Genomic DNA, 24,613 nt, shown 5'->3' with positions numbered 1-24,613 from the left:
TACGAGTCCTGATTTCCTACGGAGCAAAATAGCAGATAAAGTTACCAGTAGCAGATTGCAGATTTTAAAGGTTTGAGACAGTCTCATGAGATCTACATTATTTTCTGAGAAAATGTTTTTAAAGCAAATCTTTCATGAAAATTGAAGGTTCTCATTACTCACAGGCTCCATCTCCTAAATACAAATGGTTTTAAAATGTAATTGTAAAATAACGTTTGTAGAGAGAAAAATACTTCAACCACACACTTCTGTAAGACTTCTCTCTTGCAATGGGCTGGAGTTCATTCTCATGGAATTTCAAGCTCCCAGTAAGCAGTGATAAGGTATAGAAACATCACCAATAAACTTTATTTTGCAATGGCGTTTTAAGCCATTTGTATTGGGGAGTTGAGTAAAGTGGATCTTCCAATTTCATGGCATGTCAATTTTAAATGGAAACTAGCATCTATTTTAAGCAAGTATACATTATGAGGTGATAATAAGAAGCATACCTCAAAGCTTTTTAATGGGATTAACAAGTTACCCTAAGCCATATTTTCAGAACCATGTTTCATTAGTAGATTTGCAGGTTCCCTCATTTTAAATCAAGTGCCCCTTCTGCTTTTACCAATGTATTTAGATGGTTTAAGGTCCAAGAGGGTCTTGTCCCACATTGGGTATAATTGGCAGACTTAAATCTAAGAAATTCACAGGAACAGAGCAAGTGAATTGTTGCCAGTGTGGGTTTTACAATCTTTATTTGAATATGTCTGAAGACAGCCATTAAGACCAACTTAAGCCAAAAATGTTTTAAGTTATTTTAGATAATAGCTATAATCCTTCCTGCTCTATTACTATGTGTGTTCATATTAGGACAATATCCCCTCACATCCTGTCATATAAGGACAATATAGCCTCACTCCCATTTCTTGTCTTGTTGTCACTGGGAAAGGATGTGAGGGATAACCTACCTAATAGAATTGCAACTAGAAAACTTAGAGAAAATGTAATTCTTCCCCTTTCTATCCAAAAACTAAAAAAATGGTTATAGTTAGGCTTTAATCTTCTTTAGTCATTTCTGTTTAAGAGTTAAGAAAAAGCACAGTAAAGGTAAATAAACAATATTTCAGTACCTACATTGTTACCTCTTCATCTGTATTTGTGGATAATTAGCTGCTTTAGGAAGAATATTTTTTTAATAATGGTCAAATCTTGCTTAAAATTACCATGTCCATTATACTTTGCAGCTCTAAATTGCTGTATGTAAGCTTCTCCTGTGTTTAAAGGAAAAGTAGAATACATGATCAATTTAGGATGGGCTGAAGCTTGTATAAAATGAGGAAAATAAGTAAAGAAACAGATAGTTGGCCTGCCTTTAATTGGTATTTGTTGTATGCTAGAAACTACGGCAAAAGCAACTAGCGTATAAGGAGCTATCAATCTACATTCATTGTAAAGTAGTTTATTGTTATTGCAGAATGTCAACGCCCACGGTTCTTGGGTTCAGTCTTGTCAACAGGCGTCTGAGATTGTACTTTGCATGATATGTTCCAAGGTGAAAAATAGATAGCACTGTGAGCTGAATTTGTATTGTGAATGTGTTTCAATACATATTAAAAAGACAATATTATGACAAATACCTTCTCAGAATCATATTTTAATTTCAAAACTTTCTAAGATAATTAAGGAGAGACTTTCCAGAGTATGACCTTGACTATTCTATTTCATACGCATGAATGGAATTAAAATGCATTTAGAAAGGCATTGGGTAGAATAATCCAGTTCTATGAATGTATGCTTATTAAGTAAAAATGGTCTATTGCATCAGAGCCAGCCCACAGTTTTTGTGGGGGTCCTAAGCAAGATTTGACATGGGGACTCTTTTGGGGGTCCCACCACCACTTTGTTACATGTGACATGTTTTATTTTATTTGCTTAATATGTGTGTAGCATCCTGTCTCTTATAGTTGTGACACTTCTAAATGTAGTGTGCTTATTTTTGGGTTGTAGTTAGTCTGGTGGTTTATTATTCTATGTTCTACAGGTTTTCCATAAACCTGGTAGGTCAATTGTTTCCCTCTGTTGCTGGGATGGGCTCCAGTATACAGTCTGGGAGGATCAATTGCCAGATTATGAATATGTATCTGACTCTGACCAATCCCTGAGCTGGCTGACTATCAGGTATGGCTGGGGGAAGGTGATAAATATTTGGGAGCACCTTTTCATTACTCTCTCTGGGAGGAGGCCTCTGTGTTTGTAAGATGTCTGGCCTGGACCTAAGCATGTGGCGGGTGCTGGGGGCTCAGAGGTCTAAGATGCTACTGAAAAGAAACCTGAAGGAAGCTGGGCTGGAGGAAGGATCTGCTTACTGAGGAGTGTCGCAGAGGAGCTGAGGAGAGCTAGCATCTGGACCATGAAGGGGGGTTCCTCAACCTTGACTCAGGTATTATACAGAGGAGAAGAAGACAGTTGTTGCATTACAAGTATTATGACTGCTCTCTTAGAGTCATACATCTATCCTGGCTATTCTCTGTTCAAGAATCTATTTTTGGTCGATCTAATAGGACCTGTTACTATTGCTGTTGCTACTAGTGAAGACATTGTCCTCCATTTTGTTCTTTTGGGTATCCTGCAACCCTAAACCTCTCTCCTGAGTTTACTACTGAGCAATAAATACTAAAAAGACCCTAAGACTCAAGCTTGCTCTATTCTATAAGTGTCGTGTTGCTGGAAATGTGGAAAATGGCCGGTGACTGCTAAACAGGTAGGATGACCCAACATTACCAGCAGGGCCTTTGGGGTTCATCTCTACATGTGTATCAAAATCTGCATTTCCAAGGCAAACGCCTTACTGTGTTTATTCCCAGAACAATAGATTTTAAAAAGAACAATATCTAAACTCAAACAATTAAACCAGATATGTTGTCCCAGAAGTTACTGTAATATCAAAAAGTTTAAAGTATAGCTAAAGGCAAAGCTTTTTTTTTTAGATTTGAACAGGAATAGAGAGGAATACTTTTCCCAATGTAACTAAGTGGGGATTTGCCTCATATGGGAAAAATATCCTCTTCCTGTTGAGGCCAAAGGACAGGAAGTGAAGGGAAACCTATCTAAAAAAATGGTTTGTATCCAGGACACCTATTAATTTGATTGGATGACTCGTATAATAGGGGAACTGCAAACATAAAATAAAAAATCTCTCTGTACTATATGCGTGTTTCTATTACAATACTCACGTTGAACAAATTGTCTTAATTCATGGCATACCTTCTCACCATGGAGATGAAGAGCAAGGAAAGAGTTAAAGTGACATTAAAGGATACATTTTTATCCCCTCCCCCCATGTTAATGTTAGCACTTACCTTAAATGATGTCTCTTAATCCGATCTTCTTCTTCTTTCCCCATGTTTTCATCTGTCCCTCCAGCGGTGCGGCGGCTCTCCGATCCAGCGCTGACTCCTCCCTGCTTGCAGGCACTTCCGATCCAGCGGTGTCTGCATGCGGGTGCACGCTTCCATAGACTTACCTTGCATCTCTGCTCGTCTCCTGGCCGAGAATCCGAACTGCACATGCGCCCGCCCCAAGATGCTTTGCGGCCGCTGGAGCAGTTTTCGTTTTTGTCGGATGGGAGCGTGCAGGCGAAACAAGGTAAGTGTTGTTTTTTTTTTTAAACTGTTTGCCTATATCTACTGCTTGATAGCAGTAGATATAGGCAAAAAACGGGAGGGTTTAGAACCACTTTAACTAACATTTAGATGATGAATGGAAGCTTCTTAAGGAAGATAATGATGCTCGCATCCCACGTTCTGACAAAGCTCCGGGAGGAGGGGAGAAACGCATCGACGTAAGAGCACCTTCAACCACAATGTGGTTCACTTGCTCCAAGTTAAGATCTCTTTGATTGCTTGATGGACTCCTGGGTGGGGATCTTACGAGATATGTATTCAACCTGTGAATGACTGGACGGTTTCGGCTACAGTAAGAGTCATGACTTTATTTGTAGAACAATTGAGCTGAGGGATTGAAATTATATGCCGGCCAATGGAAATAAGAGCTCTGATAAAATTTCACCATATACCCGGAGTAAGCGTGAATACATCAAGCAAAGTCCCCTGATAATACATTCTGTGCATACCTGGAACATTACTACTCACAGCTGCCACCAGAAAATAGGCATTTTTCAGCATTTCACAATCAGATACAGAAGGCTTAAATAACCCATGATGGATTGTGATACAGTGATACAGTGCAGTATGTTCAGATTGATTAGGACTGAGGAGTGAAAAGAAAGTGCAATGTTATGCTATGTGCTGAAATTATGACCAAATGGCAATGAAGTGGCGGATTCAGGTGTGATATTATTCACAAATTGCAACAATTATTGTTACTTTCATCCCTGCAAATCAATTCTGTTTGCAGAAACGTCTGTCTATTGAAGGTTCATTAGCTAGGAATAACAATGTTTTTTTCGTTTTTTTGTATACTGACTATGACACGCCAGGACTTACCAATTAGCAATCATTTTTAGAACCTATACAAAGTGGTGTGTTAGTGGTGTGTGTTAGCATGACAACGTTGTCAGTTTTTAATGGGATTTTTTGCGGTGAAGGTTTAAATTGTTTTCCATGCAATAGATTTAGTAATTTCTCATTAATCTTGAGTTTGGTCATCATAGTGACTGCCTTCTTCTTTGGACATGGTCTATCGTGACCATAATACTGTTTTTAGTGAAGGGAAACCTCCCTAATGAGGTGGCAAGAGGAAAAACATTGGTAATTTGTAACTTGCAACTATATCCAAATGAAAAAAAAACAAAAACACTTTAGATATACTTTAATCCTTTTTTAAATATGTCCTGCTCTTACTTAAATCATATTGGCATCCTGTATCCACAGGCACTTCCTTTCTTTACCAAGTTCAGTTGCACATTTGTCATCTTTTCCTGCATACTCCTAAACTGGACTGTAAGCAGCCATTCCAGGACAAAGTGCACTGGCACATTTTGCCATATTCTCTACACTAAATCTGTGATGGTTAGCTTCTCCCGGAGCATACACCTGTCAATAGGAAACTCATACTAGTATTAGAAACGACATACTATTTCAGGATGTGATCACCGCAACCACTTCTCTCCAGTCAACAGTAGACTCTTAACGACACATAAGCATGTCTCTGTAGTTTACACTTGTCCCTTGAGTGTCTGAGCATCCAGCTCATTATATCTGAGAAGTGCTGCAAATTTGTTTTTAACATCTCAATTGACTTAAAGGAGAACTATGGGGTCAGTGTTTTTCCCCATAGTTCTCCTTAGGGTAACGGGAGGACACAAACTAGCGTCCTCCCGTCACCCTAAGCTCAGTATACTGCGAGCTACAGCTCGTGGTATACTGAGACGCCGCACCTGGAGCGGATCCCGACTTAGATGACGGGATCCGCCCAGCTGCGTGAGTGACAGCTGGCTCTGCCTATCTAGAGGCAGAGCCAGCTGTACCCGCCCCCTCCCCCGTCCACATTATTCAAATTATACTTCTATAGGAGGTATTTTATAGTGTATTATGTTGACTGCTGTTACTAACTTAGGTTTGCCTAAATTTTAGTTTTGCATAAGTGTGCCACAGTATTTAGTGATACAATATATTAATTAGTAATGGCTAATATAAAGATTTTGTTATGGAATGTCACTGGCAATAATAACTAACAAGTGCTATTTCTTAAAAGATTTTGCGAGGAGTGAAACACCATTCTGTCTATTTAAAACATTCCATAGGGGCCTTTAGATCAATTAGCAAAAGCAGGCTTTGTTCCAATAATCCTATCTATATTGACCCAATGCCGAGGGATATTTTTCTATATTACTCTGTTGATTAAGCTTAAATGTTAATACTAGCAATGCACATACATCCTTAATATTACAAAAATTGCTGATTTTTATAGCCAGTTTTTCTAGCATTGTTTCTGTATGGCTGATTTTTAAATATCACCTGATAAAATCATGAAAACAGACACATGCCAAAATCTGAAAGAACTCACCCTAGTACAGCCTAAACTGAGAGCCTCCTTGAAGTTAATAGCAATATGGCACTTCTTCCATCCAGACTCAAGAGGATGATCATGTTATAAGCCATGCTATGCAATCTTGAATATGCAGCAGGCTCTGACCACTTTTCCCTTTGGATTTTGTGGGCTACTGTAGAATAAATGGATCTGGTAATAAAGTTTTAAATATATACAGTACAAAACCTCTACAGTAATTCTTTGGCAATGGTTATTATGAATGGATGGGCCTCTGACACCTGTGGACCCACCCTGTCAGAACATGCTAAGGATGCCTTCGTGCCTCTTCTGTATGCAATGGCAATAGAACTTCTAGCTGAACCAAAGAGGCCATCCTTAATATACAATGTCTACATAAAGGTATCATAAATGCATTCTTCCCACCTTTCTGAGATGATATAGAGGGGCACCTTTCAGCACAAAGTATGTAGTGAAAGGACATACCCCTGTCACACCCCTAGTTAAGTAAACGATGGAGAATTAGAACTTTTTCTTAATGTGGTTGGGTGCAAGGCTTAGTTCAGTAAAACACTTTTGGTATTGAAATAGTATTTTTTTTTTAATAGAGGTCTATATATCAGACTATAATGAAGGAGATCTGAGGAATCAAATTGGACTGAGAGATTTTGTTCCAAATGAGGGACAATTTCTCCAGATGAGGGACAGTTGGGAGTTATGTCAATGAGTAACAGGGGTTGATGCAGACAATATGATATTGCAATTGACAGAGTCACAGTATATCTGCATTTTTACTAACCATAATATATTTGTAAGAAAAATCCAATTTGATCAGGTTACTGAGGATACATTGTTTCTGCGGTGTGGCCTGGCTTTTTTTGTTTGCATCTTTGTTTTGCTGTTCTGGCCACCAATAGAGGGTGCTGTTTGGAGACATAATATTCACTCTGTATTAAGCAAAATGAGCAAGTGGTCTCCTTGAAGCCGATTGAGAAGAGCACAGCAAGAAATACTGAAAGCCACGCTCTGTGTTTACATTTGTCTTGGCTGTAAACAAGCAAATACGATATAATCTGTGAGATTTATTAACAGAAAAATGTTAGCATACAGAAAAAGTCTTGCTGAGCGGATATGTGTTTGATTATTGAAGCTTTTCACATGCATGAATATCAGGCAATAATGTGCATGTTTTTCTACTGATATTGCTGGGGGTTAACATTTTTCTACTCACACTGGTCTATGTGCACACACTTCTCTATGCAGTACCAAATACCAAAAAGTATGAAAAAAAAAAAACGATAACAGGTTAGAGGATGCTCCTGGAAAGTGATTGCTGGTCTCTGATTAATTATCAATCAACGGGCATAAATCCAATGTTCTCAAACTATATGCAATTGATCTATCTCTACACAATTTGGACATTTTGAGCAAATAAGATTAGGTATCAGGGGATCAGGGATTCTACAAAGCCTAAATATTTAATTTAGCCTAGATTCTCTATTCTGCCCCGTAATTTAAAAAAAAAAAACCCCTAGGGAAACCAGTTTAATCAAAATGATTCTCCAGAAAATCTTTTTATGGTCTCTAAGTCACCAGTAGATTATCTGTCAGAATTCACAAAAGTTCAGTTTATTATTATTCTTTATCTGGAAAAATGGTACACCTAAACTGAAAAAAAAAGTATCTTACAAAACCCTTGGAATGAGGGAGGACTGTCACCTCTTAAAGTAGTCCTTTACCTCCTTTGGCTAAAAATCACATCAGCATGCAGCTCTGCATGCTGATATGAAATCATCTTACATTCATTAATTAAAAAAACATATTTTCATTTTACTTACAATGTCTTGTTTTCTACTTTCTGGTTCTCTTTGGCAAAGGTGATGTAATGTGCCCACGCTTTGCATCCTGGGAAGATTACATCAGCAGAGCCTTGCTGGGAAATCTCATCTGTAATGTCATGAGACCTCAGGGAAAGGTATTTTACTCCTCTGAGATGATGTGCATGTCCTAGTCACATGTGCCATAGTCCCAGGAAGTAAAATAAGATGGGTACATCTGCCTTTAGTAAAAATGGCCACTGTGAGAAAAATGGAGAGGAAAATAAAAAAATAAGGTATGCGAAGAATACAAAGCTGGCAATTATCTAGAAGTATCTGTTTGTAGATTGTCATTACTAAACTTTTTTTAAAGATGTTATTTTGAAGATATGGGTAAAGTTCCTCTTTGATACCAAATTCTACTATTGATGGCCATTTGATATGAAAGAGGAGAGAAAAGTGGGGAAAACATGTTATTTGGAAACTTGCATCCTGGAGTTGTCCTATGCATTACCTGGGTATTTTTGGGGTATGTTGAAGAACAGTAGGGAAACCCCTAAATTAATTGCACAACAACAATTTAAAGAAGAACTCCAGCTAGTATCAAAATGAAGCCTTGCAGTGGAGCTACCCTCTGCACTTCTTGTTTTGGTCTAGGGACCAGAATAAAGAAGTTGTGTTCAGCCGATCCTTGGTCCTTATTAAACCCATATACTAAGAGAGCTACAAAGCACTTAAAAGTATACCCAAATAAGTGATACTCCACATGAAACGCTATAGAACAATAAAGTGAGGAGCTACAATCAAAACAATAGGACTACATATACAATGGTAATACAATGTGTCAAGGTATAAAAACAGAGTAAAATCAAACAATGATACAAAACAAGTATTTGTAACAAGTGTAAAGTGCAAAGAAAAATGAAAAACCATTGTCTAAAATGATTATAGTGCTCAAGGTAAGGAGTACTACATCCCAGGAAACATCACAGGTCCACCTCAGTCAGGGTCTTGGGTGTTAACCCTTTTGAGTGACGCTCTCACCTTCTCCTGCGATCTAATAAGTAGGTCTCATAACGCTGATCCCTTTGCTGGGCGGGACACCCCTCACTGTGCAGTTGGCAATGATTGCTCATCTGGAGCAACTGAGGGCCGAGTTCTCTCAGATGTGGGAGTGGATGGAGGTGAAGTTACTCGGAAGTGCTCATGGTTTGAGCAGGGTTTGTGTTTGTATCTGCTTACTGTTAGGCTCTATAATTGCATACTCTTGTGAGTAAGTTTTTTTTAATAAAGGTTTTCAAGTGTTTATATTGGTGTGCACTATGGTGTGTGCTTGTTTTCACTCATAATACATACTGTATATCTACTATATAATCCATATACAAAGCTTGAAATAGGAGCCACCATGGCAAACTACATCAAAATTGTACCATCGGACTAGCAACTGAACAGTGAGGGGTGTTCTATTGGGTTCTATTGTGATCCTTGGTCCTACAGTAGTGAACACTCAGATCTTTCCACTCCGACTGTGGTATGCCCCTCTGACATGATGATGTTAGTGGGGCTTAGACCGCTGGAGCCTGGGGAGAAGAGGCAATGGGGACTAGTCTAGCCCCATTGCAAGGGTTCATTTTGTTTTGTTCTGATGTTTCTTTCTAATATCCACACAGTTTAGCGCAGATGGAGGAATCTTTTGCACTTTTTCTATCTGACCATAGAAAATCTACAGGAAATCTATATCAGTATGCTCAGTGGCGACTCTAGGAACAATATGTAGGAGGGGCACATAAGATACAACAGTCAAATCTGGGGGGGCACTAATAATTTTATTTGCATGTCGCAACCGTTGGGCACAGATGAGCTGATTTAATTGCGGAAGGCATCGGCACCCCGCGGTTGCGACATGTAGTCCAACGCCGCCCACAATCCTGCTTACCACAACGGCCGCGCGCCGATGCCATCCGCAATTTAATCAGCTCTCGGCGTCCGGCAGTTGTGGAATACAGCATGGACTGACTGGCAACTTTTAGCCCAGGGAGCAATTACAACCCAGAGGCCCATGGTGCAGCAACTTAGCCCACCCTCCAGCTCTGCCTCTTCCCCGCATTCCCCCCGCCCCTGTCTGCCACTTTTAGCATCCATGTAACACTAGTGTGAATGGTCGGGTGATGTGAGGACTAGTGATGGGCTCAGGCGTGTTCGCAGCTCCACGTGCCGAGCCCGCCAGGTAGCTGACAGGGCCAATCACAGGTACTGAGACATTATCCCGGTCCGCAGCTGCAGAGATCGGATATGTATCAGTGCATGTGATTGGCGCTGTGGCGCTGTCAGCTTCCTGGCGGGCTCGGCACTTGGAGCTGCGAACACGCCCGAGCCCATCACTAGTGAGGACCATAAAAGGGGTGACTGGCTGGGGGATGGTGTTCTCCTCCCACTGGGCTCCCCACCTGGTTCTGGCCTAACTCCACTCCATGTCTGGTACTTAGGCACTCTCGCCCACTGTAGACCTCCGCTGGCTGTCCATGCTTCTGGGCTGTGAGCTGGGGGAGGATAGTGGGAGGGGCCGGACAGTGTCAAAGTCAGTGTTCTATAATTTTTCTCGCCCCTATACCTTTTGTCGACTGTGTCACTTCCAGTGGGTCCGAGTCATCCAAATCAGCTGTTTTCCTGACCCCCTTTCTTCATGACATGCGCACCTGGAAGTGACGCAGTAGAGACAATAATGGGTTGAGGAAAATTATAGAACACTGGTAGTGGAGGGATGCCTCGTCAGTGCTGTGCGCGTGTATGACTGCTGCGACCCTGGTAGTTCTGCCACTAACTCCAAGCTGTAGAGGGACTACAAATCTCAGCACAATATACAGCAATGCAGAATAATACCACCAGCTATAGAGGACTACAAATCTCAGCACAATATATAGCAATGCAAATTAATACCACCAGCTATAGAGCACTATAAATCTCAGAAATACATTGTACAGCATTGCAGAATTCCATCAGCTACAGAGAACTACAATTCCAAGCAATACATTATACAGCAATGCAGAATACCATCAGCTATAGAGGACTACAGATCCCAGCAATACATTATACAGTGGTGCAATGCAGAAAACCACCAATGATAGAGGACTACAAATCCCAGCAATACATTATACAGCAATGCAGAATAATATGAAGCTACATACTCTGTGTTGCTGCAGGGTGGTGGCCTGATATCCCGAAGGTCTCAGGGGGGCAGTGTGGGGTCTCCTCTGGGGTCCGAAGGGTCTTTTGGGCGGCGAAAGCGATGTAAGCAGCACTGTGTGGTTCCCCAGGTAGGAGATGTGCAAATGATGCTGTAAACATGCGCCACAGTTCACAGGACGTCTGCTGAGGTCCCCAGCAAGCACAGGACCTCAGGCAGCCACTTTAGTTTGAAATTTTAAAGTGTCGGTGTTCTATCAAAGTTTGGGACTACGTTGGAATGTATGACCAGTCACACATTTTAACGTAATCCTGCCCAGTTTTACAGTGGTGGAATGTGTGACCGCCCATCAGGTCAAGCATTCCAACACGTTGTCATGTTCCAGGGCAGATCTGCTCACTGCGCATGTGCAGGAAAATCGATCTGCATTACCTAATCTGCCTGAAACTCCTGATTGGTCCTCAAATGTCAATTCTATCCAACTTTGTGAGTGCGATCTCACATTCCACCGCACATTTTGAGTGACATTTGAGGACCGATCAGATGTTCCAGGCAGATGGGATAATGTAGATGCGTTCTCCTGCACATGCGATGCCGATGTGTCCTGGAACAGCTGACAAAAGCGTTGCAATGCTTAACCTAATGGGCGGTCACACATTCCACCGCCGAAAAACTAGGTGCAATTACATTAAAATGTGTGACCACGTGACTGGTCACACATTCCAGCGTAGTCACAAACCTTGATAGAACACCAGTATCTGTGTTTAGTATTGGGGCATTTTCACGAGTATGGGTACCAGTATCGGCAGAGATACCGGTATCGGCAGAGATACCGGTATCGGTATTAGTGCCTCCCTACTTTTAAGCATTCAAGCCTGGGACACTGCAAATGAGAAAAGGCATGAGGAGTTTTCATTTTGTAAACTGTAGGATGGTATTAAAGAAAATTAGCCAAAAGGAGGAACCTTATATTCCATGAAAAAAAGCCCCATAGTAAGCCCTGTCCTGCATGTCTGTAGAATAAATAATCAGTATGGTCACTAAAGTAGCAGTCACTGTATAACTTCATTAGTTGTTGCTGCAGCTGGGAAACAAAGGGTCTGTGCTGTCCATGAGGGTCACTATCTGCTGAACTGGTGGTCTCCCTTGCCCCCCTGTAGTGACGCCTATGAGTATGCTCCATTCACACCTATATTTTAGGTGTGATTAGGGATTCCTGCCTCAGGAACTTGCCCCTTCCTTCAGCAGGAATCCCTAATCTGCCGTTTACAAGTGGCAGCTGTCACTCATGTTGGGTAAAACTGCATTTGAAAGCAGCAGAACGGTGGCACACCGCATATAATTCTATGTGATATGATTACGGTTAAGAAAACAATCACTATCCCTGGGCACACGATTGATGCGTATTTGATACAATTACAAATATAGGTGTAAATGGAGCCTTACTGTCTGACTGGCAGTGTTTACACTAAGACAATATGCACCATGGTGCACTCATTTCCTTATTGTTCATTTATTAAATTAACATGTTGATGGAGTAAGATAATTATATAGCCATATGAATTCTTTCTTGTTAACGTAGGACCCCTGTAAGCTGTAGGGGTCCAAATCAGCTATGTAATCTGCCTATGCCTTGGATGGTGGATGGCATTAATGCAGTTCCTCATAATATACCTCAGAAACAATGAATAAATAAATACATTTAATATACAGTCTTCCTTATGTTTAAGGCATATACTGTATGTCAATTTAAGAATGTAATCAGCTTAAATGATGCATTTGCATTTGTTTATTTAACATATTCCTAACTTCTCTGGATGCTCATAACCAATGCAGGCTGTGATGCCCTTATAGTAGTGACAAAGCTTTACTACTTTAAATTCAGGTCAAACCTATGTGAAGAGCATAGTCAGAATTTTATGCCTCATGTCCACGGGGCATATTTCCCCAGCCAGGAAACCACAGGTGCTGCATACAGCCATCCATAGACCTCGATGGCTGTATGTGGTGGTACAGCCAGTATGTGCTGATACTTTCACAAACGCGCGCATGCCTATGAGCATATTCCCATAACCCAGACTGCATGAATGGGAGAATCAAAAAATCTTACAGTGTATGGCCAGAATTAGATAGAGTTAAAATATCTTTTAGATCCATATTACTGTATTTTTTGTTGTGGCACCAGTACAGGAAATAATTGAGGGCAATTTATCAAATCTGGAGCAGTTGCCCATGGCAACCAATTAATGTCTCTCTTCAGTATGTTCAGTTAAGCTTTAAAATTGAAAGAGAGAAGCTAATTGGTCACCATGGTGAACTGCTCCAGATTCTGTCTGCTCCAGTTTTGATCAATCCCCCTCAGTGTGTTTTCCCAATGCCAGAGGGGACACTGAGAAGACAGCAATAAAAAGCTGCCCTAGGTTCAAGGGCATCCCAAGGCCGGGTGCCACCTGGAGCGGAGACCGGGTGACACCCCGCCGCGACGTCATCGTGCATGCTGGTGACGTTACCACGCACGTGCGCGATGACGTCAACGTGCATATGCGGTCATCTAATTGATGCCTGCTGGCGGCCATCTTAGTGATGGACGTCGGCGGAGAGAGGAGGGGACATACAGCCGGCAGGGTGAGGTATGCCGCCGCGTCCCCTACTCTCTCCTTACACTGTCAGGCTCTCGGTCCATGACCGAGTGCCTGACTTTTAGAGCGGATGACACCAAAACGACTGTCAGTCATTTTGGTGTAATCCCTCCAATGGTGTCACCCGGGTGCGGGCCGCACCCCCCTTGTGACGCCACTGCTTAGGTTATAACCCTTCCTCACCTGCCACCATTGGTTCTGAGTAAGGTAAGTAATACTCTCTCTGTTAAGTCATTCACCCGGGGGAAAAAAAATCATTACATATTCTTCATCAGGTGTGTGAGGTAGTATTTGTTGGAGGGGGATCCGGGCATGTTACAGCCTAATCCTGCTTAAATATACATATACTTTAACACAGGCTAGAGTTATAATAGTTCTTTTAGTAAACCTACTTCATAATGTAATATTATTATTACCTAGTTTTTACTTAGATTTGGTTACTTGAGATGGAGCCTAAACTGTTAAAAATACTATGCTATGTGACTTTCATTGTCAACTTTGATAGCTGTTTTATCCATGGCTCGGAAGATACTGCAGAGGTGATGCAGAGGCAGCACAGCCTTCAGTTGGCTTCTTTTCCTAATATCTCCTTAAGGACAGCAAAGTGACACATTGCCATGCAGAACTCCTACCAGCAGTTAGAATAGCTTCTAGCTGTCGTCACATGAGGGACTGGTGAAAAACTAAATTCAAAATGTGTTTGCTGTGTTTCTCTTTAAAGTGGACCTTTACCCCCCTTTCACTAAAAATCACATCATCATTAAACACTGCATGCTGATATGAAATCATCTTACATTCATTAGTTAAAAAAACACTTTTTTTTTTTGCTTTTAATTAACCCCTTCACGACCCATGACAAGATAATTCCATCATGGGTCCTCAAGGGGTTAAACAGACTCCCGACGGACTCTGTTCATATTCGTAGAGACGGCTGCTGGCTTTACAGTAGAAGCAATTTGGGTGACCCTTCCATTCACCAATCTCTTCCCCGCACTATGGAACCGGGAGTGACTCTGATTACATCACTTCCTGTCCCCTAGCTGTCATTGCTTGGCTCCTGAAGCCGAGCAATAAGCTATTGATTTGCGATCCACACTTCAATAGCTTATTTAAAGTGGAAAGGTGATACTAGTGGTCTTTGGACCTCCAGAATCACCTTAAAGAGGACCTGTCACTGCCAATATGCTATCACATGGGGGGCTTGTAAGCCACCCTATGAGATAGCAATTAAAGTAAAGTTTAAAAAAAACTGTTTTAAAAATAATATTAAATAAAATAAATGTAAACATAATAAAACAAATTTTTTTAAAGTCATCCGCCCCCGTGAGCACGTGCGTCTTTATGTAAACACGCGTCGGGTGTGCCTACATACGAAAACTACCAACGCCCAGGTGTGGACAAGGCCCACAGAGAAATTGATTAATTTGCCCTTAGTAAAAATGGCCACGTGTGAACAATGAGGAAACAAGAAAAATAAGGTATGAAAATAATAAAAAGCTTGCAATTTCTGTTTGTAGATTCCCCTCAGTGTGTTCTGTAAATAGACCCTTGTGTGAGCCACAGCTTTAACAGTGGAATGGAAGTACAGCGACAGCTGTACTTTCCAGCATAAACGAAAGCTACACTACATACAGCGACAGCTGTACTTTCCACCATAAACGAAAGTTACACTACAGAGCAGCAATCAGGGTGTGAGGTAAACATCAATAGAAGTAGCTTTTCCTTTTTTTTTTACACACCACAGGTCACAAACATCTTTCTGCCTGCAGTTTCCCTTTTAACAAACAGAGCCAGGGAATGTCCTGTACCATAATTAACACAAAGTGTTACACAATTAACATTGCTGGCCATTATTATCCCACTAAATAGCCAGATACATTACAGCACATTATAGCCACTAGCACCGGGGATTTCAGGGTTGTTAGTACTAAAATGCAACAAATGGGAAAATACATGAACGTAGGCAGCAAGAGACTCACATAACAACTTATGCGAATGAATAGATGGAACACACAGTAAATGAGGAAGAAGATGCACAAAAAAAAAAAATCCCAGCTCGTCAGATAGCTGGTCTTAAAGGAGAACTATTGGGTCAGTGTTTTTCCCCATAGTTCTCCTTAGGGTAACGGGAGGACACAAACTAGCGTCGTCCCGTTACCCTAAGCTCAGTATACCGCGAGCTACAGCTCGCGGTATACTGAGACGCCGTAGCCGGAGCGGATCCTGACATCGATGTCGGGATCCGCCCAGCTGCGTGAGTGACAGCTGGCTCTGCCTATCTAGAGGCAGAGCCAGCTGTACCCGCCCCCTCCCCCGTCCGTTCCGCCAGTCAGCGCTGGCGGATCGGAGCGGGGAGGGGGGAATCCAGCCCCTCCCCTGTCACGGCAGAGAGCCGTGACAGGATCGAGAGGTGAGCGAACGCCGGTATCTGTTCGCTCACCTCCCGATCTACTGAGCCGACCTGTGACAGTCTCATTGTCACAGGTCGGCTAGAACTATGAGGTGAGTGGAAATCACTCATCTCATAGTTCTCCTTTAAGCTCACCATATATATTACAATCTGATTGTTCAATCTCTTTTAGATCTACCAACTATGCAGTGTAAGGGTCAACCTGACTGGATAGACCTTCACTAGATAGATTAGGTAGGTCCTCATATTACAGCGTTTTGGTAAATCTAACCAATCTCACCATACAAACTTTGTACAATCAACTTTAGATCTACCAAAACTAAGTAATACGAGGACCTACCTAAATCATTTAATTCGTTTGTATCCAATCAAGCTAGTCCTTGTACTTTATACTTGCTATGCACTTGTTGGTAGATCTAAAGGAGATTGTACAATCAGAATGTAATGTGTGGTGAGCTTAATGTTGATTGTACAAAGATCGTACAGTCAGATTGTAATGTGTATGGTGACTCTCAGACATGACATAATCCAATAGGTAGCCCCACCGCACTCCTTACCGGCAATCCCCTTAGTATGGGTGCTGAAATGACTGCGGATAGTGCCTCTCAGATCGATGAAAAAACAATATGTCACCAGTACTCTAGAAATATGCGTCCAAACAAACATTTTTTATTGACGTATATTGTCATAAGGATGGCAACGTTTCGGGGGCCGCACATGGTCTTTTCATCACACTCAGTATGACTAGCCTGATGAAGACGTTTGCTTGGACACCTATTTATCGCTGTGCTGGTGACATCTTGTGTCTTCTTAGGCATGACATGACCCAGTCAGCTGGATTGATAACCTTATGTCGATGGCAGCAGTGAACACTCGTCAGATGACTAGTCTTGGTGGTAAAAGGTCATTTCTTGGTCATGTAATTTAACAACTCAGATATAATTTGTGTATATTGCTAGATATATTATACTGTGGTTATGATGTTAGGAATATTGTAGTTCTTCAAAACATTTTATTGCGCCAATGGAGCTGTTGTTTTATTCATAGCTATAAATAGTGTGTATTGAAATGTAAATGCAATATTGATTAGCAAGATATTATGCCTATCATTCTCTACTCATGCTGCTTTGAGTGGGTTGTTGTGGATGCCACACTATGGTAGGGCAGGTTCTGACAGTATCAGTTGCTATCAAGTACTTGTCATCTGTCTTTTGTAAAAGGGTTAAAAAATGTTATGATAGTGCACACTATTCTCCCTGTACCTGTAATCATACCTGTCTTTTCTTTTTGGTTGCTTGTTATTTATTGTTTGCTGTCTTTTTGTTGACAAAAACCTAATAAAATAATTGAAACAGAAAATTGTTTATGAGAAAATGTACACAGCATGTACATGTGACCAACTGTTACTATACGTTGCTGAGTGCTGCAAATATTTACTGCTCATTGGTATGCAGGGCGTGTATTACAGCCAGGGTTTGGAGGTGTCCATGTAGTCTAATGGAAAACCTAGTAACCTTATAGCTCTATTTAAAGAATCCAAAACTCTTTCTTTTAGACAGTACAATGGATGGAATCCCTGCCAGGTTTTTTATTGCTGCCTTTATCCCCTCTAGGAAGGTTTACTCCAGCTATTGGAATAGGAATAAAGGGTAATTGGTGCTTATCTATAGCCTAACACAAATGTTAAGCTACACTGCAGGCAAGTATAAAAGCAACTAGTGCAACTACCTGAACCTGACTTGATATAGTCCTCTTGTAATCCTCTGTACAGCAGCACTCAGACAGGGAGACGGAGGTCAGGAATGGAAAGCAATCAGGCGCTTTGCATGCAAATGTGTGTACAAGGAATATGGTCATAGGAGGAGAGTTGTTCTTTCAATGTTCAGTCAACAGTCTACAGGTGGAGAATGGGCACAGCTGTATTCTCTATACCTGAGCCTGAGCTCCAGTTAGCTTATAAAGATAATATTCGGGTGCCCCATATAGTAAGGGTCTAATGCTTGTTTTGTCTAGGGGGTATAATGCAGAGACCTTTACTTCCCTTATTCCTCCATCCTACAGTCTTCTTTCCAGACCATTTCAGGATTTACACCCAGTCTCACAAAGTTGTTCCTCTTCTCGTGTTATGCGGCTACTCTCTCCTCAACGCCATCACATATAATAAAGGACCAGTGGTGTGAGGACATTGAAGGTCCACTCACATTTAAGGGCTAAAGTGGAGAGGAGTGCTGGGGGAAAGATAAATAAGGAAACTATCCCACTCTGTTATATCCCCCTGGACCAAACGCAGGCAAGTATAATGGATTTGCCCGGAGTTAAGCTTTAAAGTGGACCTTTACCACCTTTTACTAAAAAATCACAGCAGCATGCAGCTCTACGTGCTGTTTTAAAATCATCTTATATTCATTAGTTAAACAAACTTTTTTTCATTTACTAATAAATAGAGTTCATCTACTTTCTGGTCCAAATGATGTAATGTGCTAAAGCGTTGCATCCTGGGAAGGTTACATCAGCAGAGCATTGCTGGGAAATCTCATCTGTAATCTCATGAGATCACAGGGAAATACTTTTTCCTCCCCTGAGATGATGTGCATGGTCACATGTCCCAGTCATATGTCTAGTCACATGTGCCAGAGTTCAAGGAAGTAAATGGAAAGCTAGTAATCTGCCTTTAGTTAACATGGCCACTGTCAGAAGAGTGGGAAAAAAGAGAAATAAGGTATGCAAAGAATACAAAGCCGGCAAATATATATAAGTATGTGGTTGTAGATTATCATTACTAAACATTTCTAAAGGTGTGTTTGTTGTTATTGTAAAGATTTGGGTAAAGGTCCACTTTAATTAAATATATAAAGGCTTTCCTCCTCTGTGGCAAACAGGGCAGTTTTGGGATGTTTTCTGCCCCTTAAATGCCCAAAAATCACCTGGTACAACTGCAATGATTTTGAATGGCAAAGTATGGATGGAAGTAGAAGCATTGCGACATAGAGAAAAAAATGATGGTACAGAATGCAGGTGAGCAGTGCAACTCTTCACACTAGCAGCAGCTGAATGGAGGAGGAGTGGCTGAATGATAGGATCTCCACGACCTATTCACAGAATGTGATGCATTGTGGGAGGATAGTAGTATGAGTTCTCTAAATGGAAGAGAGGACATGAAGGGATGGACAAGCGTTGCAACACTTCACACTAGCAGGAGCTGAATAGAGTAGGAGTGGATGGATGACAGGATCTTTACCATCCATTCACAGAACACGAAGCATTGTGGGAGGATAGCAGTATGAATTCTCTGAATGGTGGAGGGGACATGAAGGGATGGGTGAGCAGTGCAACTCCTCTCACTAGCAGTGGCTGAATGGAGGACGAGTGGATGGATGATAGGATCTCTATCAGCCATTCACAGAACATGATGCATTGTTGGAGAATAGTAGTAAGAGTTCTCTGAATGGAGGAGACGACATGAAGGGATGGGCAAGAGGCAAAACTCTTCACGCTAGCAGCAGATAAATGGAGGAGTAGATGAATGACAGAATCTCCACCACCCATTCACAGAACACGATGCATTGTGGGAGGATAGTAGAACAAATTCTCTAAAGGGAGGAAAGGGCATAAAGAGACAGAAAAGTGGTGCAACTCTTCACACTAGCATCGACTGAATGGAGGAGAAGTGGATGAATGACAGGATCTTCACCACCCATTTACAGAACATGATACACTGTTGGAGAATAGTAGAACAAGCTCTTTGAATGGAAGAGAGGGCATGAAGGGACAAGCAATGCAACTCCTATCACTAGCAGTGGCTGAATGGAGGAGAAGTGGAAGATTGACAGCATCTTCACTGGCCATTCACAGAACTCAATCCATTATTGGAGCATAATAATCCGAATTCTCTGAATGGAGGAGAGGACATGAAGGGACGGACAAGCGGTGGAACTCTTCACACTAGCAGCAGATGAATGGAGAAGTACATGAATGACAGCATCTCTACTGCCCATTCACAGAACACAATGCATTGCTTGAGGATAGTAGTACGAATTCTCTGAATAGACGAGAGGACATGAAGTGAAGGATGAGCAATGGAATTCCTCTTACTAGCAGTGGCTGAATGGAGGAGAAGTGGATGATTGACAGCATCTCCACTGGCCATTCACAGAACATGATGCATTGTTGGAGGATAATAGTCTGAATTCTCTGAATGGAGGAGAGGACATGAAGGGATGGGTGAGCAGTGTAATGCCTCACACTAGCAGTGGATGAATGGCAAGATCTCCATTACCCATTCACAGAACATGATGCATTGTGGGAGAATAGTAGTATGAGTTCTCTGAATGGACGAGAGGACATGAAGGGACGGAGAACCGGAGCAATTCTTCATACTAGCAGCGGCTGAATGGAGGAGAAGTGATGAATGAAAGGATCTCCACCACCCATTAACAGAACATAATGCCTTGTGGAAAGGACAGGCAAGCAGTACAACTCTTCACACTAGCAGCGGCTGAATGGAGGAGGAGTGGATGGATGACAGGATCTCCACCGGCCATTCACAAAATGTGATGCATTGTGGGAGAATAGTAGTACAGGTTCTCTGAATGCAGGAGAGGGCACGAAGGGACGGGCACTCTTCACACTATCAGAAGCTGCTATTAAGAGCACTCAGGCCCGGCGCTACCGCAAGGCAAGTCAGGCGGCCGCCTGTTCTAAAAGCACTGCAAGATAGCTGCTCTGAGAAATATCCAGCAACTATGGGGTGGCATGAAGGAAGGATTTTGAGAAGAAGCAGCAACCTGCAGGTACTGAAATACACACCATTACACACAGCTAATGTGTTTGGTGCTGCATCCACACATCTAAAAGGTAGGCTTTTTTAAATTTTAATTCTTCTCAGTATGCTGTTTTGAATGCGATCACATAACAAGCATTTAAAATGGTTTTCTCAAATGTATTTGCAATAGTGGAAAAACTGTTTAAAGAGGAAGGGCAAGGTAGTAAGTGAAGTCCATAGAGTGTTATCTTAGTTCCTCTTCTGCTTCTGCCAGAGTGAACATTGCTCCATGCCTGGTATCCATAGGAAGACATTCTCCCTTAAAGCTGTAGATGGTGTTTATTGGAGTTAATAGAGCAGCAGTAGCAGTTAATAATGCAGCTTCGCAGTGAGAGTGACGCTCTATAGACAGCCTGTGTGCCTGTGAAATGTGAAACCAGAGCAGGCTGTCCTGTATGCTTCCTCCAGCCTCTCTCCGGGTCCCTGTGCACTGACACTCATTCAGGCAGTCCCCTCTAAGTTCAGGGACAGCCCAGCATGTAGCAAGTGTCTGCTACAACTACGACTCTTGACAAGTGCCATAAGGAAAGCTGAGGAGTCCCCCTGCATGGCCAAATTGCCTTCACCAGGGTTCCGTTGTCACACCTTCACTACAGAGAATCGCCCGACGCCAACCTGCCTTGTGGATTGCTAGATCACTGTGCAGCTCGCATTGGACTTATCTCCTCCATTCACCTGCAGCCTGGGGATCTGCTCATACACTGGACTGGTAGGTCCATAGGCACCTTTTTAAAAAAAAATCTAGAACATGTTTTAATTTCATTCCTGACAGTTTAAGTTATTGTACTAACCCAGGAAGAAGCAGCTGTCTTGTGGAATGTGGTGATCTGTCTGGGTGACTGGGGGCTCTGTTCTCTCCCAGGGATGCTCTGATCACAACTTTCAGGGCTTGTAATGGATACTACAGGGGGGTGCTTCTGACAGCTCGACAGGGACTTCTGCCTGATAAAGTCCGTTCACAGCAATGTAGAGAAATCAGATAGAAACTGGACCTGATGAGGCAATGGCAGGTTATTAGAAAGCACCAGGGCTTGTTTGGAAATTATTTGCACACTGGAAATGTCCATATCTTAAAGGGTACTTGAGATATGTTCATCCAAACCAGGCTTACATGGTAATCATTTCCTTTAAGAAGAGTATATATATCTATAAATATAGATATATATGTATATATCTATAGCTATAGATATATATATACACACAGTATATACTTTAGTAAAGTTGAGGATCACTTCTGTACACCATTAATTTTAGTCCATCAGCTTAAGGATATGGTTTCTGAATTTGTATTTTTTTATTTTGTATAGTGTTAACATTAACTATGCGTTTATTGGTTTTAAAGGGTATATTACATATGTTATCTCGAACCAGAGATACTTGGTAACCAATTCCATGAAAAAGCTCTTTCTATCTCCATTTCTCTCTCCACTTCAATAAAGTTAGGAATTATTACAATACATGGTCACTGACTCATTTTAGTCCATAATAATATGGGTTTTTTGTATTTGTTTACATAAAATTTGTGTTTTTAAAGGGTACGTGAAATGAGTTAATTCAAACGGGGGATACTTGGTAGCTCTTCCTTTCTCTTTGCCCCCCCTCTCTCTCTCTCTGTCTCCCCCCTCTCTCTCTCTGTCTCCACCTCTCTCCATCCCTCTCTCTTTATTCTCTCTCTCTCTCTTTCTTTCTTCCTCCCTCCTTCTCTCTCCTCTCCCCCCCCTCTCTCCCTCTTTCTCTTTCCCCCACTCTCCCTTCCTCCCTCTCGCTTCTCTTCTTTCTCTCTCTCTCACCTTTCTCTGCCCATTTCTCTTTCTCTCTCGCTCCTCCCTCTCTCACTTTCTTTATGTCCCTCTCTCTCTTCTCACCCCCCCCCGTCTCTCACTCTCCCCCCTATATATAGTTCAACAAAGTTTCAGTCCATGCACCTAACAATGTGCTTCCATCAGTTGCATTTTTCTAACATTTACATTATATTTGTGTTTATTGTTTTTAGAAAACTCTGCTACATATTGAACTTTTAAGGAAGATTTGCAGCTTCTGCTTTTTTGTCGTTTGTTGTTTTTCATTTGTTGACTTTTACTGACAGTAAAATTTAACTTTTGAATGTGTCGTTTTGGATTCATTTTCTGCTTTGTATTTGATGTTAAAAAATGGACAGTACTTCCGATGTTTCATGAGGGATTTATACGACAGCGTGCTGACAAAATAAGGTAGTAGTAGTGTATTTGGATAATGTTGTGGTAGAAGTAACATACACTCTTTTTAGAAAGGCAGCAGACTGTTTTCCTTCTTCATTAGATGTCCTTTGCTGATACTTGACAGAGAAACAGCTTCACTTTACCCCAAATATCTTGGGTTTGCCTTCTCTTCTGCCCCTGCTTCCGCAATTCACTGCCCAGCTACCCATATTTCCTGTCACTTGCTATAACACCCTGGAGTTGATTATCTACAGCACAGTTGGTTCTCCAGTGCAATTTACATTGCATTAATCTAAAATGCAGTGCATTACCTGTTGTAAGAGTTGCATACTAAAGGTGGCCATACACTGTACAACCATCGCAAGACCTTAGTCTTGCGATGGTTGTAAAGGGATTAAAAAAATGTACGATCTGCCTATCTTGGACAGGCAGATCGCACTCTCGATCATCGCAAGCCCGCCCCCCTGAGGGGCGGGCTTCCGATGACCGCAATGCTGAACGGGCAGTGTGCGCGTGCGCACACCGGCCCGTTCGGCATTTGTCTTCCGAGCACCGTTCTAACCAGCCGAGAATCGTACGATTCCCGGCTGGTTTTCGAACATGCTGGTTCGACGGAAGACGTGCGACCGTACAGTAGAAACGGTCGCACGTCTCCGTTCACACTGCTCGATTCTCGTACGATCGCGGGATTTCCCGCGATTCTCGTACAAGAATCGAGCAGTGTATGGGCACCTTTACAAGCATACAATCCACACTGTATTTCAGTGCAATCTTCCAGGAGGGAAATGTGGAAGCTTTAATTGCTGACTTGCAAGTACTGTTTTTTCCATCCTTATCCATCCTTCACTTAAGGTGGCCATACACTGTACAACCATCGCAAGACCTTAGTCTTGCGATGGTTGTAAAGGGATTAAAAAAACGTACGATCTGCCCATCTTGGACGGGCAGATCGCACTCTCGATCATCGCAAGCCACGCCCCCTGAGGGGCGGGCTTGCGAAGACTGTAATGAGGGGCGGGCTTACGCTGACTGCAAACGGGCATTGTGCGCGTGCGCACACCGGCCCATTCGGCAGTTGTCGAACCAGCAGGCCACCAACTCGCCGAGAATCGTACGATTCCCGGCGGGTTTTCAAACATGCTGGTTCGATGGAAGACGTGCGACCGTACAGTAGAAACGGTCGCATGCCTTCCATACACTGCACGATTCTCGTACGATCGCGGGATTTCCCGCGATTCTCGTACGAGAATCGTGCAGTGTATGTGCAACTTTAGTGAGCCTCTGCAACAAGCATATTTATATTGTGTTTTGATATATACGGTACATGTTTGCAGTTTGCAGTGACTAGCTTGTGAAGTTAGGGTTAATATGACAGCTCAGAAGTCTTTGCCTTCAAAACAAGTCAGCAAAGGCGATATATGCATTTCTTTTATAACAATGGCGATTTGATAAAGCAGGGGGCATGAGGATGCAGAAGCATGGCACCACACCCCTGTGATCTGCATTTCGTTAACTGACAGGTACCCTTGAAAAAGTTTCCATTATAGTCTTG

The 24,613-nt window shown here is 42.1% G+C and overlaps 1 protein-coding gene across 2 annotated transcripts in view; it reads left to right on the top strand.

Annotated features, from left to right (window-relative positions):
- Positions 1–24,613, top strand: part of ARHGAP24 (Rho GTPase activating protein 24) — a 600,350-nt gene that overhangs the window by 140,922 nt on the left and 434,815 nt on the right. The window contains exon 1 of one of the 2 annotated variants that reach the window (XM_018576196.1): positions 21,377–21,572. The exons of the other annotated variant lie outside the window; for it this stretch is intronic. The gene's annotated coding sequence lies outside the window, so the exon portion shown is untranslated. Of the gene's footprint in view, positions 1–21,376; positions 21,573–24,613 lie in introns of those variants that run through there. 2 annotated transcript variants of the gene reach the window in all.

This window comes from Nanorana parkeri, unplaced genomic scaffold, assembly GCF_000935625.1.
Source record: "Nanorana parkeri isolate BGI_ZX_2015 unplaced genomic scaffold, ASM93562v1 scaffold59, whole genome shotgun sequence".
In the NCBI taxonomy this organism is placed as follows: domain Eukaryota; kingdom Metazoa; phylum Chordata; class Amphibia; order Anura; family Dicroglossidae; genus Nanorana; species Nanorana parkeri.
This window is presented reverse-complemented; position numbering and strand designations above follow the sequence as displayed.